At 42.0% G+C, this 12569-nt stretch overlaps 1 protein-coding gene across 1 annotated transcript in view; it reads left to right on the forward strand.

The window, feature by feature from the left end:
- Positions 1–12569, forward strand: part of ANK1 (ankyrin 1) — a 622216-nt gene that overhangs the window by 443185 nt on the left and 166462 nt on the right. The gene's annotated exons all lie outside the window — the stretch shown is intronic.

Consider the following 12569-nt stretch of genomic DNA (forward strand, 5'->3'; position numbering starts at 1 on the left):
TCCAGTTGGGGCAGACCTCAAAAGGCAGAGGAGGCAGTGGGCCTCCAGGGCATCCATAGTTTTCTTTCATCAATTTGAATCTAAGTAGTAGACTTTAAAGACTATAGAGGAATTGAGTAATAATGTCAATGATCTTGATACAGTCAATACATTACCTTGAATCTCAAATAAAGGACATACATTATATTTATTATTGAGATACAATTGACATATAACATTAGTTTCAGGTAACCGCATAATAATTTGATATATGTATATATTATGAAGTGATCCCTACAATAAGTCTAGTTAACATTCATCACCACACACAGTCACAAATTTTGTTTCTTGTGGCGAGAACTTTATTTTCTCTCTTAGCAACTTTCAAATGTGCAATACAGTATTATTAACTATGGTCACCACGCTGTACATTACATGCCCAGGTCTTACTTATTTTACAACTGGAAGTTTGTACCTTTGATCTTTTTCATCTGTTTTACCTACCCCTTTCTCCCTGCCTCTGGCAACCACCTGTCTGTTCTCTGTATCCATGAGTCTGGTTTTTCTTTTCTTAGATTCCATATGTAAGCCAGATCGTGTGGTATTTGTCTTTCTCTGTCTGACTTATTTTACTTAGCATAATACCCTCAAGGTCCATCCATGTTATGGCAAATGTCAAGATTTCCTTCTTTTTATGGCTAAATAATATTTCATTGTTTATATATATATATATATATACACACACACACACACACACACACACTGCATTTCCTTTATCCATTCATTCACTAATGGACAGTTAAGGTTTTTTTCTCATACATTAATTTTTATATGTTCATAGAACTTTCATAAAAATTGACCAAAATAAAAACAGTAGAACTTTTATAGGACAAATTCTCTAGTCATGAACCAATAAAATTGGAAATAAACAATAAAAAGGGGATTAACAAATCTTAAGTATCCGGAAATAAGAAACACAGTCCTAGATAACACCAGGATCAATGAGGAAATTTAAAAAGAAATTGCTATATAGAAACAAGAAAAGAAGAATTACTAAAATAGAAAACCAACAAAAAATGCAGACAGCAAATAAACTCATCAATAAATTAAAAGAGAAAACCCATCTGAACACAATAGTAAATGCCAAAAAGTCATTGGATTTAGTTATCAGTCATTCTTCATATAAATAGGGATAGAAAGAAGGGAAACTCTTGAATATGAAGATTACCAAAAACCAACAGCAAATACTATCCAAAAGTGAAAGACACTAAGCCAATTTCAGTTACAATAAAAGAGAGAAGGATGCCTACAATCACTATTGTTATTTAACATTATTTTGGAGGTTTTAGCAAATGTAATAAGCCAGAAAATTAAATAACAGGCATAAGTATTGGAAAAGAATAGATAAAACCATCTCTTCTTGCTACTAATAAGATTGTATACTACAGGGGACCGGCCCCGTGGCCCAGTGGTTAAATTCACACGCTCTGCTTTGGCGGCCCAGGGTTTCGCTGGTTCGAATCCTGGGTATGGACACGGCACTGCTCATCAGGCTATGCTGAGGCGGTGCCCCACATGCCACAACTAGAAGGATCTACAACTAAAAATACACAACTATGTACCGGGGGGCTTTGGGAGAAAAAGGAAAAATAAAAATCTTTAAAAAAAAAAAGACAAGAAATATTGTCTTTAAAGAAAAGGAAGATTGTATACTACAAAAATGCAAGAAATCGTGGGAAAAAAACCCCTACTGGATTTAATAAATGAATTTGGAGCAAAGATAATTATATAAAAACCAATATTTTTTCACTGCTCTAATAATAAGCACCTAGTAATGGAAATGGAAAGATTGTATCATTTAAAATAGTGAGAAAACATTTAAAAGTGAAGACACAGACTCCATACAAAGAGACCTAAAATATCTTACTAGAAGACATAAGATTTGAATAAATGGAGAGGCATATTATCTTGGATGGGAGGATAATATAAAAAATGTCATCCATCCAAATTGGTATAAAAATTATTGCAGTTTCAGTTTAAAATCTTGATGGAGTTTTTCTCATAACTGGATGAAAAAATCTTAAATTATATGATAGAGGGGCCGGCCCCATGGCTAAGAGGTTAAGTTAGCGTGCTCCACTGCGGCGACCCAGGGTTTCACAGGTTCGAATCCTGGACACGGACATGGCACTGCTCATCAGGCCACGCTGAGGCAGCGTCCCACATGCCACAACTAGAAGGACCCACAACTAAAAATACACAACTATGTACCAGGGGGCTTTGGGAGAAAAGGGAAAAATAAAATCTTAAAAAAAATTATGTGATAGAATATTCAAGAGTAACTAAGAGCATTATGAGAAAGGAGGACGATGAGGAATGACTTGCCTCATATGCAATATATACAATAAAACCTCTATAATAAAAACCAATATGGTATTTATATAAGAATAGACAAGCAGGTCAGTGGAACAGAATTAACAATCCAGAATGAGATGTCAGAATAAATGAGAATTTAACATAACACAAGTGTGGTAGTTCAATTCAGAGGGAAAATAATGGACTCTTTAATAAATGTCACTGGCTTAACTCATATCCATCTGGAAGAAAAAAATGAACCCCATTCTTATATTAAACACAAAGATAAATTCCAGATGGAGAAAGACAAATGTAAAAGAAAAAATTAAAATGTTGCAAGAAAATGTAGACAGTAGGCTACCAAAATTGGAAACCTATAAGTAAAAAAAGAATTTTTTTATATACAAAGTTAATAGGTTAATAATAGATCAGGAACAATATTCATAATCCAGATGTCAAAGAGCTAATTTCTAGAATATACAAAGAGCTCTAACAAGTTGACAAAAGACATACCAAGTGACAGAAAACTACCAGTGTTTGAATAGACAATTTACAGAATCTAGAGTAAAAGACTATATGAAAAGATGCTCAGATTCACTAGTAATCAGGGAAATTCAAAGTAAAGCAACAATAAAGTATCAGTTCATACCTGTTAGACCAGCAAAATTAAAAAGAGCTCAAGCTCATTGTTGCCAGGGGTGTGAAAGACACTTATGCTTATGAAAATGTGAAGTGTTACATCCTTTTTGGAAAGCAACTGGGAACCAGCATTACACTTCCAGGAATTAATTGCAGAAAAACAAATGTACACAGTTTGTGAGGGCATATATATTTATTGCAGCATTGTGTATAGCGGCCAGGAACTGGAAAAAGTGAATCCCTTGCCAAAGGGAGATGGCTGAATAAATAATGATACAGCCACACCATCAAATATTGTGCAGCCATAAAAAAAAAAAGAGAGAGAGCCACACCAGGTGACTTGAAGTGATTTCCCTGAGGAAATGTTTGAGTGAGTACTGCAAGATGCAGAAAAGTGAGTGTAAAACAAATGATGCCAGAAAAAAGTCCTGTGTGTCTGTGTATATGCTTGTGCATGTGCATGTGTGTATATATACATTGTGTACATGTGTGTAGGATTATCTGATTATGGAGGAAAATAGGAAGGACACCTATAGCTTCTTAAACTTGGCTTATCTAGAGTATAGAGAATGGAGCATGAGATACTGAGACGTTGAGGAGGGACCAGGGAAAAGTGTCAAGAAAAAACAGCATGTGTATTATTTTCCTAATTACGTAAAATTATCTCAGGGCCCAAGGCAACTGATCAAAGTGAGGACATGGCTCTGATATGCACGGGTTTCGTATGTATGTTAAAAAATTGTGAATGTTTCCCCAAGAAACACAACACAATGAATAGCCAAGAAACTTGGGAAGAAAATGTTATAACTCTAAAAAAAAGAGGCCACCAGACTGAATGATCCATAAAGGCAGGTTCCAGGTCAGTTCTGATGACCATTTTGTCCCCAACATTTAGCGTGATGTTGGCATTCAGTATTTGTTGAATGAATATTGTCAAATAAAATGAAAAATAAAATTGTGATTACCATCATTTTTCCTCTCCAGTTGGTAATGATTAAAAATTACAGTACTCAGAGTCATGTGAGTGCCTGATGGCAATGTAAATGGGTTCGATGCTTCTGAAGGGCGAGTTCTTTCAAACTTTTAAGGGACAGAAAATCTCCATGATATGTAATCCCCAGAACTTAGAAAGTTTATCCACTAACTACACGAAACTCCTGCTTGGGAGGCCTTTCTTTCTTATAAAGCCTGTTCTTTTCTTTCGTGGCCTTTATCACAATTTGTAACTTTGTTTAAAATGTCCATACTGTACTATTCTATACTATGTATTATATAATTCCTAGATTTGTGTGTGTGATTATTTGTTTATATACGTCTCTCGTCTCTCGCACTGAATAACATCAGGGCCGTGTTTCTTTTCCTTCTGTGGGCTCTGCAGCCCCCGCACCCGGTACAGTGCCTGGCCCATAATATGTACTCAGCACATATTTGTGACATGAAGGAATATGACTCTGCATTCTGACATGCATCTAAGGAAGGGCAACAAATTTAGCTAAAAATCAAGACAGCTTCCTGAGTGTCTTAAATAGACATTGCAATGTACCCTTTCTTCCGGCTAAGGCCCTAATGATGTAGCAGAAAGGCCGTCCCCATCAGCAGACTGTGATGACCTCGAGAACAGCGACTTTGTCCTCTTCATCTTTACGTTGCTCCCCAGGAGGCATATTACTTGGCCCAGATTGAACAATACGTACATAGTAGTACTGATACAAATGTTGTTTGTTAGCTTTCAGATTTTAGAGTGATCAAAGCATGGAGGACACGGGGGTGGCTGTTGGGCAGATGGGGCGGCTCCGTTTGTCAAAGCCGGGTCGGTCCCCTGACCAAAGGTGAAAGGTGGGTGAGTTGGGGAGAGCGGTGGGTGCTGACACCCTCATCACACGTGTCAAGGCAAGAGATACTGGGGAGGGCTGAGGGGACAAGAATAGTTGTTTATATTATTTAAAGATACAAAGGAAACCAATAAAGAATAAAAATCATAGCATACATATCAGACATTGGAGGAGATGACAAGGAGAGGATGACTAAAGGAGCTAAATTCTCCTTGTTCATATGGTCCAGTCGGTAGTCAGTAGTCGGTAGACTCCCGATTGATAACAGTTGATACCTTGAGACATAGTGGTTTTAATGAAGCATTTTCTCTGGCTTTATAATGTAACCACCCGAAGAAAAAAACAGAAACTTTAAGAGAGATTGTCTCTAGGAAGTGGCACCATGGGTGGTACAGGGCGGAAAGAGACAGGGTGGGTTTTCATCATAAGCTTTCTATGCTATTTACTATGTAACCCATATACATGTATTTTGATTAAAAAAAATCCCCACTCTGTTTTATCTAGACGATTCACTCAAGCCTCAAGTTTGGTAATCCTACGGTGAAGTAGCCAGTGCATCTGACTACCCTATCAGTGTCAGCTTCCCTCTGGGGTCCAAGAGTCATGCAGCTTCTCACAAGGAGACAGTCCTCTCTCCTCAGGAGCCCCCTTTTTGTTTTAACCTACCAGCTCTCATTCCCTCCTCAGACAGGGTAACTGAACCCTTGTCCCAAACCTCACATTCTCCATGTCTTTGTTCAGGTTCTGGCAGGATGCCCTGATCTGGATCAAGTGGGAATTCGTGAAGAAGGCCTTTCCTTCATGTGTATCAGCCACCATCACCCACTGCTGTGGAATTGCATGTCCAGCAGTTCCAAAATCCCTCAGACACTGAGCAGTGGACAGTGGGAGGCCATAAGGCACTGCTGAAGGTCAGACTCAGAAGCCTTAGTCTTGTCAGTCAGAGACTGTGAGATTTTAAATGGGCAAAGTGGAGTGTGTTGGAAAAAGCACGCCAATCAGTGTAAGAGGATACGAGTTCCAGCTTATTATTGGCATTCACTGAACCAACCGGAAAATGCACACATGACCTGTCCAGCTACCTTGTTATGAAGATGGAAAGAGAGGAGGCACGTGGAGGTATTTTATAGAAAAAACTAAAAATCTCTACAATTTACTATTATTCCACGTAACATGAGCTTTATATTCATCATCTCTTACTCTTGTAGCAACTCTGAGGCTTAGGGAGATGAAATGATCATTCATTCGCTAATTCCTTTCTCCAACAAAAATTCATGGAGCCCTGACTATGAGACATGCCTTAGTCTAGGTATTTGCATCCATTATCTCACTTAGTTGATCATTAACTTGCTTACACCCGATGCTGTGCGGGGTTGTACTGGAATCTACGGCAAAAGGAAAAATCAGCAATACCTATCCTGTTTTCATTTAGTATTTTGTTCATCATGGATCTTTTTGCATTGATTTTGATTTTTAAAAATATTGCATTAAAATGTTACTTATCTTGACTATTCAGTTTTTTGATACCCCCTTAAATTCTGTGCCTGAAGTAGGTATGTCACTCACCTCTCTCTGGTCTTAGCTCTGTTTATAACCCCGTGAGATAAAGAAATCTCAGTTCAGGGATCTTGGCTAACTTGCCCAAGGTTACAAAACCAATAAGCACTAGCACAATAATTTAGATCCCGGTCTGGGTGACTTTACGGCACTGTATCACGTTATCTTTTAATTGGAATGTACAGGAAAACTCCCTTAAGATCTAGAAAGTGCTAGTTTTATCATTTTAAAGCTTGTTTATACTCTCAATGTGTTTTATGTTGGATTAAATCCTCCTATAATTTAGAGGCTTTCATTTTCTTTGCATGAAAAATGTATTTTCACATGTATTATCCATTTGTTCTTCACAAGCCAGTGAAATAGAATAGATGGATATATTTCTCCATTTCTTGAATGAGGAAACTGAGGTTTACCAATGGTTAATGACATGGAATTCCACACTCATGTTTTTTTTCTAGTTTCATCTAATTTCATTGTCATAACAGGCCAAAGGGACGGTTACAGCTATTATCCTAATGCTACATATGGAGAAACTGAGGCCAGAGAGATGAAGTGCCTTGCTTGAGGTCACAGAGCTGCAAGAGGAGAGGATTTGGACCCTGGTTTCTCTGACTCCAGAGTCCAGGGGCTCATCCTCGACTGTCCACCTGGTGTTGCTGAAGCCCCGGGCAGTGTGGCCGGAGTTGCAGAAAGAGGTGAGTTCTGACTCCTGCTCCCCTTGACTCTCAGACCACAGGCGAGCATGTGGCACTTTGGGGCTGTTGGGACTGAGTGGATGGCGAGCGTTGTGGGGGGGTGTATGGAGGGGTAGGAAACCCAGCCTGGTTATGCCAACCCCTAGCAGGAAACACCTTCGCTTGTTGGCCAGGCTGTGGGCAGGGGACAGCTGTGTGGGGAGCCTACTGTCACAAGCTGGAGACAGTTTCTGAGGGCAGAGGGTGAACAGTGACCTTGGCTACTTGGGTGTGCACCTGGGGCGATGAGTCAGCTCTGGAATATTCTGGGATGGTATATAGTCTCCTGAGTGCTGTTTTATTTTTTACTTTTGGATGCTAATAATGGTGGGGGTGTCTATAGTTCTACAGTGGGAGACCCGAGGGAGAAACTTAGCCCATTAAATCAACAACGAGATGAACTGAGTCTGAGCATTCGTGGAATGACTGGGAGCAGGGGCGTGAGACCTGCGTCAACCTGTTATTCACAGAAACCCCTAAACAAGTAGCAGGTCTGAGGACCTTCCTGTGGGTTAGTCATCTCTGGAAACTTCTCAGAGGCAACTTGTAGCTGGAAAATGGTGCATTTGTTCTCGGTGTGCATAGGCTTATCATTACCCTTCATCAAGAACCCCTCCAGCAGGGAAGAACAAAGAGCGTCTTCTCTTTCCTCACTTCAAGCTGTGTGGTGTGTGAAGAAGCCCTAGACCAGTAGAGGGCGCTCCTGCTGGTTGGCAAACCATTCAGTGGTTGATATGCTGGGTGAACCAAAGAGGAGTCACCTTCTGAGCAGCCGCCCCAGTTTCATGAAGGTCGGCAGTGTGACGGGGCCTTGGGGCACAAGGCTCACTGGGGTTTGAAGAGAGAAGTTACTACAATGACTTCCCCACTGGGGTCTCTGTCTGCAGTCTTGTTCTTCTCAAACTCATTCACCAAACCAAAGTGAGAATGATCTTTTTCGACTTCAGTGACTTCCCATTTTCCGTTAGATAAAATCCAAACCACAATGGCTCTTCACAAGCATGTCCAGCCCCATTTCTCACAACTCCCATCTTCACATGTTATCGTTCAACAATTCTGAGCCATTTTTAACACCCAGATTCACTGGCCTGTCTCTCACTTCTGGAGCTGTGCACAAGTTCCATTTTCTGCCTAGGTTCTCTTTCCTCGGGACTCCCTTTGCTTGGCTAACTTCTCCCCTTTTCAGCTCTCAGTTTAGATGTTATATTTTCTGGGAAACCTTCCCTGTCCCCTCAGATGGTATTACGGGCCCTTCTCACATGTCCCCACTCACCCAGGCTTCAAGGGTGTGGCACTTGGGCTTGTGTGTAGTAATCCTGTGTTTGCTCCACTAACCTGCAGGCTTGGTGCTCCTTCAGCCCACTGGTCTCCGAATTCCTTGATCTTTTCTCCTCTGGTGCTCCACCCTATTTCAGCCATCACTCCCACGTATATCCCTTTTGGCTCTTGCCCTGTACTTCGTCCATAGTAGGAACTCAGCAGACACTATTTGGTGAGTGAAATATTTATTAAACAATTTGTTCTACAGCACTGTCTTAATATGTCATTCATGAAATACCTGTGGACTTAGTTATGATGCAGATCCTTGGGCATTACTTTCAGAGAGTCTGCTAGATCTGGGGTGGGGCCCAAGAGTCTGCTTTTTCACATATTTCCAGGTGGTTCTTATGCATATTGAAAATTGAGAACTACTGCTCCAGTTTGATCAAAGATGGAGAAACTCCTCTCCATGTTTGTTGCCACCAATGCAGTCAAAACCCTTGTCCCATAGTCTCTCAGACTATGGATCCCCTTCAGCTGAGGGCGGACGGAGCCTATCGGTCTTTCCAGGACAGTTCTGCATCCTGTCCAATCCTCCCCACCTGACACTCCCATCCTCCAGGGGAAAGCCTCTTTGTAATGGCCTGGTCCTGATTGGACCAGGTTCTCATCAGGCATGGCTGCCCGGTGGAGAAATGGGCTTTGTGCTTCTAGGGAGAGGAGCCTCCCTTGGCTGGAGCCAGCCGACACCCTTGACTCTCCCTCTCCAGGTTGTTTCTCTCTGTGTGCGCCCAGCACTTTGTAAATGTGATAATGAGGGGTCCAATTTGCTGTTCTAACAGATAAAACTGGGGAGCTTAGTGGCAGGGCCCCCTGGGAAGGCAAATGTCAGGTGTTGCTCCTGTTGCCTCATTTTCCCTGCCGCTGCTACCCGCACCCAGCTTGAACTAATTAGGTTGCTAGCACTTCATAATGAAGGCTAATAAACACCTAATGGATGGTCTTGAACAAACAAGCTTTAAGGCGCAGAAGAAAACCTGGGTTTCCCTACATCTACGCCCCTTGGGAATCAAGCGTGCACTGGGAGCCAGGATAGGTGAAATGACTCTCAGAGGTTCCTCAGGCACCTGAGGCCAGAGTCTGGGCCATGGGGACCACACGGCCACCCCTTTCTTTTCCAGCCTGTTAGAGGATTCGCCATTATAGCCAAGCCTCCTGGATTGGCCAGACCTTGGAGAGAGGGTCAGAAAAGCAGCTGTCCCCAGTGAGACCACCTCCCCCGCACACCCCGTGTCACCTGATAACAGGAGTTGGGAGAGGGCAGTGTCAAACCCCCCTGTGGCGCTCTTTTGTGCTCTTGGAATAATCCAGTTTCAAAGAAGAGAACAGATGGATTGCATTTTCCTAACTTTTAGCTCGTTCCAATGTGCAAACAGTTAAGATCATAATGTTAACATTTTCTCGATGTTTTATGTGCATATAAAATATTCCTGAAGAATGTGCTTTTGAATGCAAAGTTTGATCCAATTACAATTTTATAGAGTTTATAAAAACATAAAAAGTATGTTTTCTGGGTGTCTGAGACCCTTTGGCCTTTACAGTAAACTTGGAAGCTCGCAGGGAAAGGCAAGGCCACCACGTCAGAGAGGGCCCTATGGAGCTGAAAATGATGAGCCATTATGTAAATATGGAAACATCCCATAGTCTCTTGGGGTGAATGAGATACTGATGAATGGAATTAAAAACAATCCTGTGGTCTTGGATCAGATTGGAAATGGTTGTTTTCTGTCTTTGAAGAGCCTTAAAAACAAAAAAGGAAAAGAATCTTGCAAACTTAACTTCTGTGGTTTAGAAGATGTAAGGTGACTCTGCCAAAATCAGGCAACTTCCCCAGTAGCGGAGCTGAAGAAACAGCTTTGTAGCGAAAAGCAGAGATCAGAAGATTCCTTTTCAGTGGGACCTCTAAAGTCGGCGGAAACTTTGCAGGAAGCTTACGCTTGAGGATAAAGTGTAAGGGGATGCTCCGGGAATGGAGATGGGGCCCTTTCTGGTCTCATTGTCACTGTACCTGGGCAAATAACTTCAGCAATCTGAGCCTTAACACCTTGCTCGTAAAAAGAGAGGGGTGGTTTTGAGACTCTCTTCTAGCTCTAAAATGCCATGATTACTGATCCCCTCTCCTGCCCCAAACTAATTACAAGCTCTTCCAATACATGCGACAACCATTAGCAGCATGTCTGGAGGAGGTGTTCATTAAAGTAAAGAATGTCCAAAACTGAGTCCCCGACCAGAAGGTTTCGTTCTTGGAAAATATAGTTGCATAGCAACTGTGTATCTGAGTCCATTGGCTTGCTCTATTTTCTGGTTCCATGTGTACGTAGTTCATAACATTACCATCTCGTTCTCATTCAGAGATGTTGAATAGGAATAGCTCTGAATACCATAGTGAGAATGTGCACAGCATTGTAAAGAACAGTTTTCTTAAGCAAATGTGAACTGGATTTCTTTCCAGGCGCTGGTCCAGCTCCAGCAGCTTCCCCGTGGCTTTCAGGTGACAAGGGTGAGAATTTTTCCAAAGCACACATCTGGGGCAGGTCCATTAGCTCTAGAGAAACCCAAGGTCGCCTAATAAGAGTTGCTCTCATTGCACCGATTTGAGTCTGCATCATTGATAGGGAGATTTTCAGCTCTCAGTACTAGAAGAAATATAGAGATTGTCTTATGCACAGGGAATATGGGCGAGGCTCAGAGAGGTCAAGAGACTTGGGCAAAGTCACAGTCTCTCAGGTCAGGACTCCTGCCATTTTGATATAATCCTTCTGGCATCTTCTGTGTCCATATGGAGAGTCTGAGAAAACCCATGCAACTGGAACCAAATGAGTAAAGGGAGAGTGTTGAGTTTCTTAGGACTGCCATGACAAATTCCCACAAACTTGGTGGCTTAAAACAATGCAAATTTATTCTCTCACAGTTCTGAAGGCCAGAAGTATGAAATCAAGGTGTCTGCAGGGCCATACTCCCTCTGAGACTCTAAGGAAGAATCCTGCCTTGCCTCTTCCTCCAGCAAGCATGGCCCCAAGCATTCCTTGGCTCGTGGCAGTATAACCCAACCTCTGCCCACCTCCATTTTCAGATGGCCTCCTTCTCTGTCTTTCTGTGGCTCTTCTCTTCTTAGAGGGACACTAGTCATTGGATTTAGGGACTACTCTAATCCAGTATGACCCCATCTTGATTCTTAACTAATTACATCTGTCTATTTCCAAATGAGGTCATGTTCTGGGGTTGCGGGGAGATGTGAATTTGGGGGAACACTATTCAACTCACTGCAGGTGAGTGGTAGGTAAGGAAGTCAGAGAGAGAGCAGGATCCCAGCTGTTCTGCAACATGCCCAGCACATTCTCTCCCCACAGCTTTTGCTCTCGATGTCTTCCCTCAGATATCTGTGTGGCGTGCTCTCTCACTTCCCTCAGGTTGCTCGCTTCCTTCAAGACTTCTTGGTTATGCGGGGTCTTACAGACCATTTGTAACAATTTTGGCTTTTATTCTATGTGAGATGAGAAGCCCTTGGAAGATTTTAAGCAAGAGAGCCACATGATCTGGCATGTTTGAAAAGATTCACTCTGGTTGCTGGAGGAAAATTGGCTGTAGGAGGTGAGGCTAGGAGGAGAGACTAATGCGGCTTTTGTAGTAGATTAGGGGAAAGATGCTCAGAGTCTGAAGTGGTAGAAACGTAGGATGTGATCCGATTGTGAACGTTTGAAGGTATAGTTGGAGTTTGGCCATTAGAGCTTGAGATGCCTATTTAAAATTTAAATAGAGATACTGATTAAACAGTCGGGTTTGTGCGTCTGGAATTAAAGGGAGAGGTACGCACTAAAGATAACTATTTGGAGGTCACAGCAGTTAGATGGCATCTAAAGCCATGTTATCAGATGAGCTCACCTAAGTGGTAGAATGAAGATAAAGAAAAAAGAGCTCTGAGAATTGTGTCCTGGGACTCTCCATCATTTAGGGGTTGGAAGGATGAGGAAGATCCAGCAAAGGAAGCTGAGATGAAGTGGCCAGCTGGAGAGGAAGAGAACAAGAGGAAGCGGTGCCCTGGAAGCCTGGTGGAGGAAGGTTTCAAAACAGAGGGACTAATCAACTGTGTCCAGATTGGCTGATAGGTCCAAAAGGATGAGGCCTTAGGACAGTGGGGTCCCTGATCACATGA

Source organism: Equus przewalskii, chromosome 28, assembly GCF_037783145.1.
Source record: "Equus przewalskii isolate Varuska chromosome 28, EquPr2, whole genome shotgun sequence".
In the NCBI taxonomy this organism is placed as follows: Eukaryota; Metazoa; Chordata; class Mammalia; order Perissodactyla; family Equidae; genus Equus; species Equus przewalskii.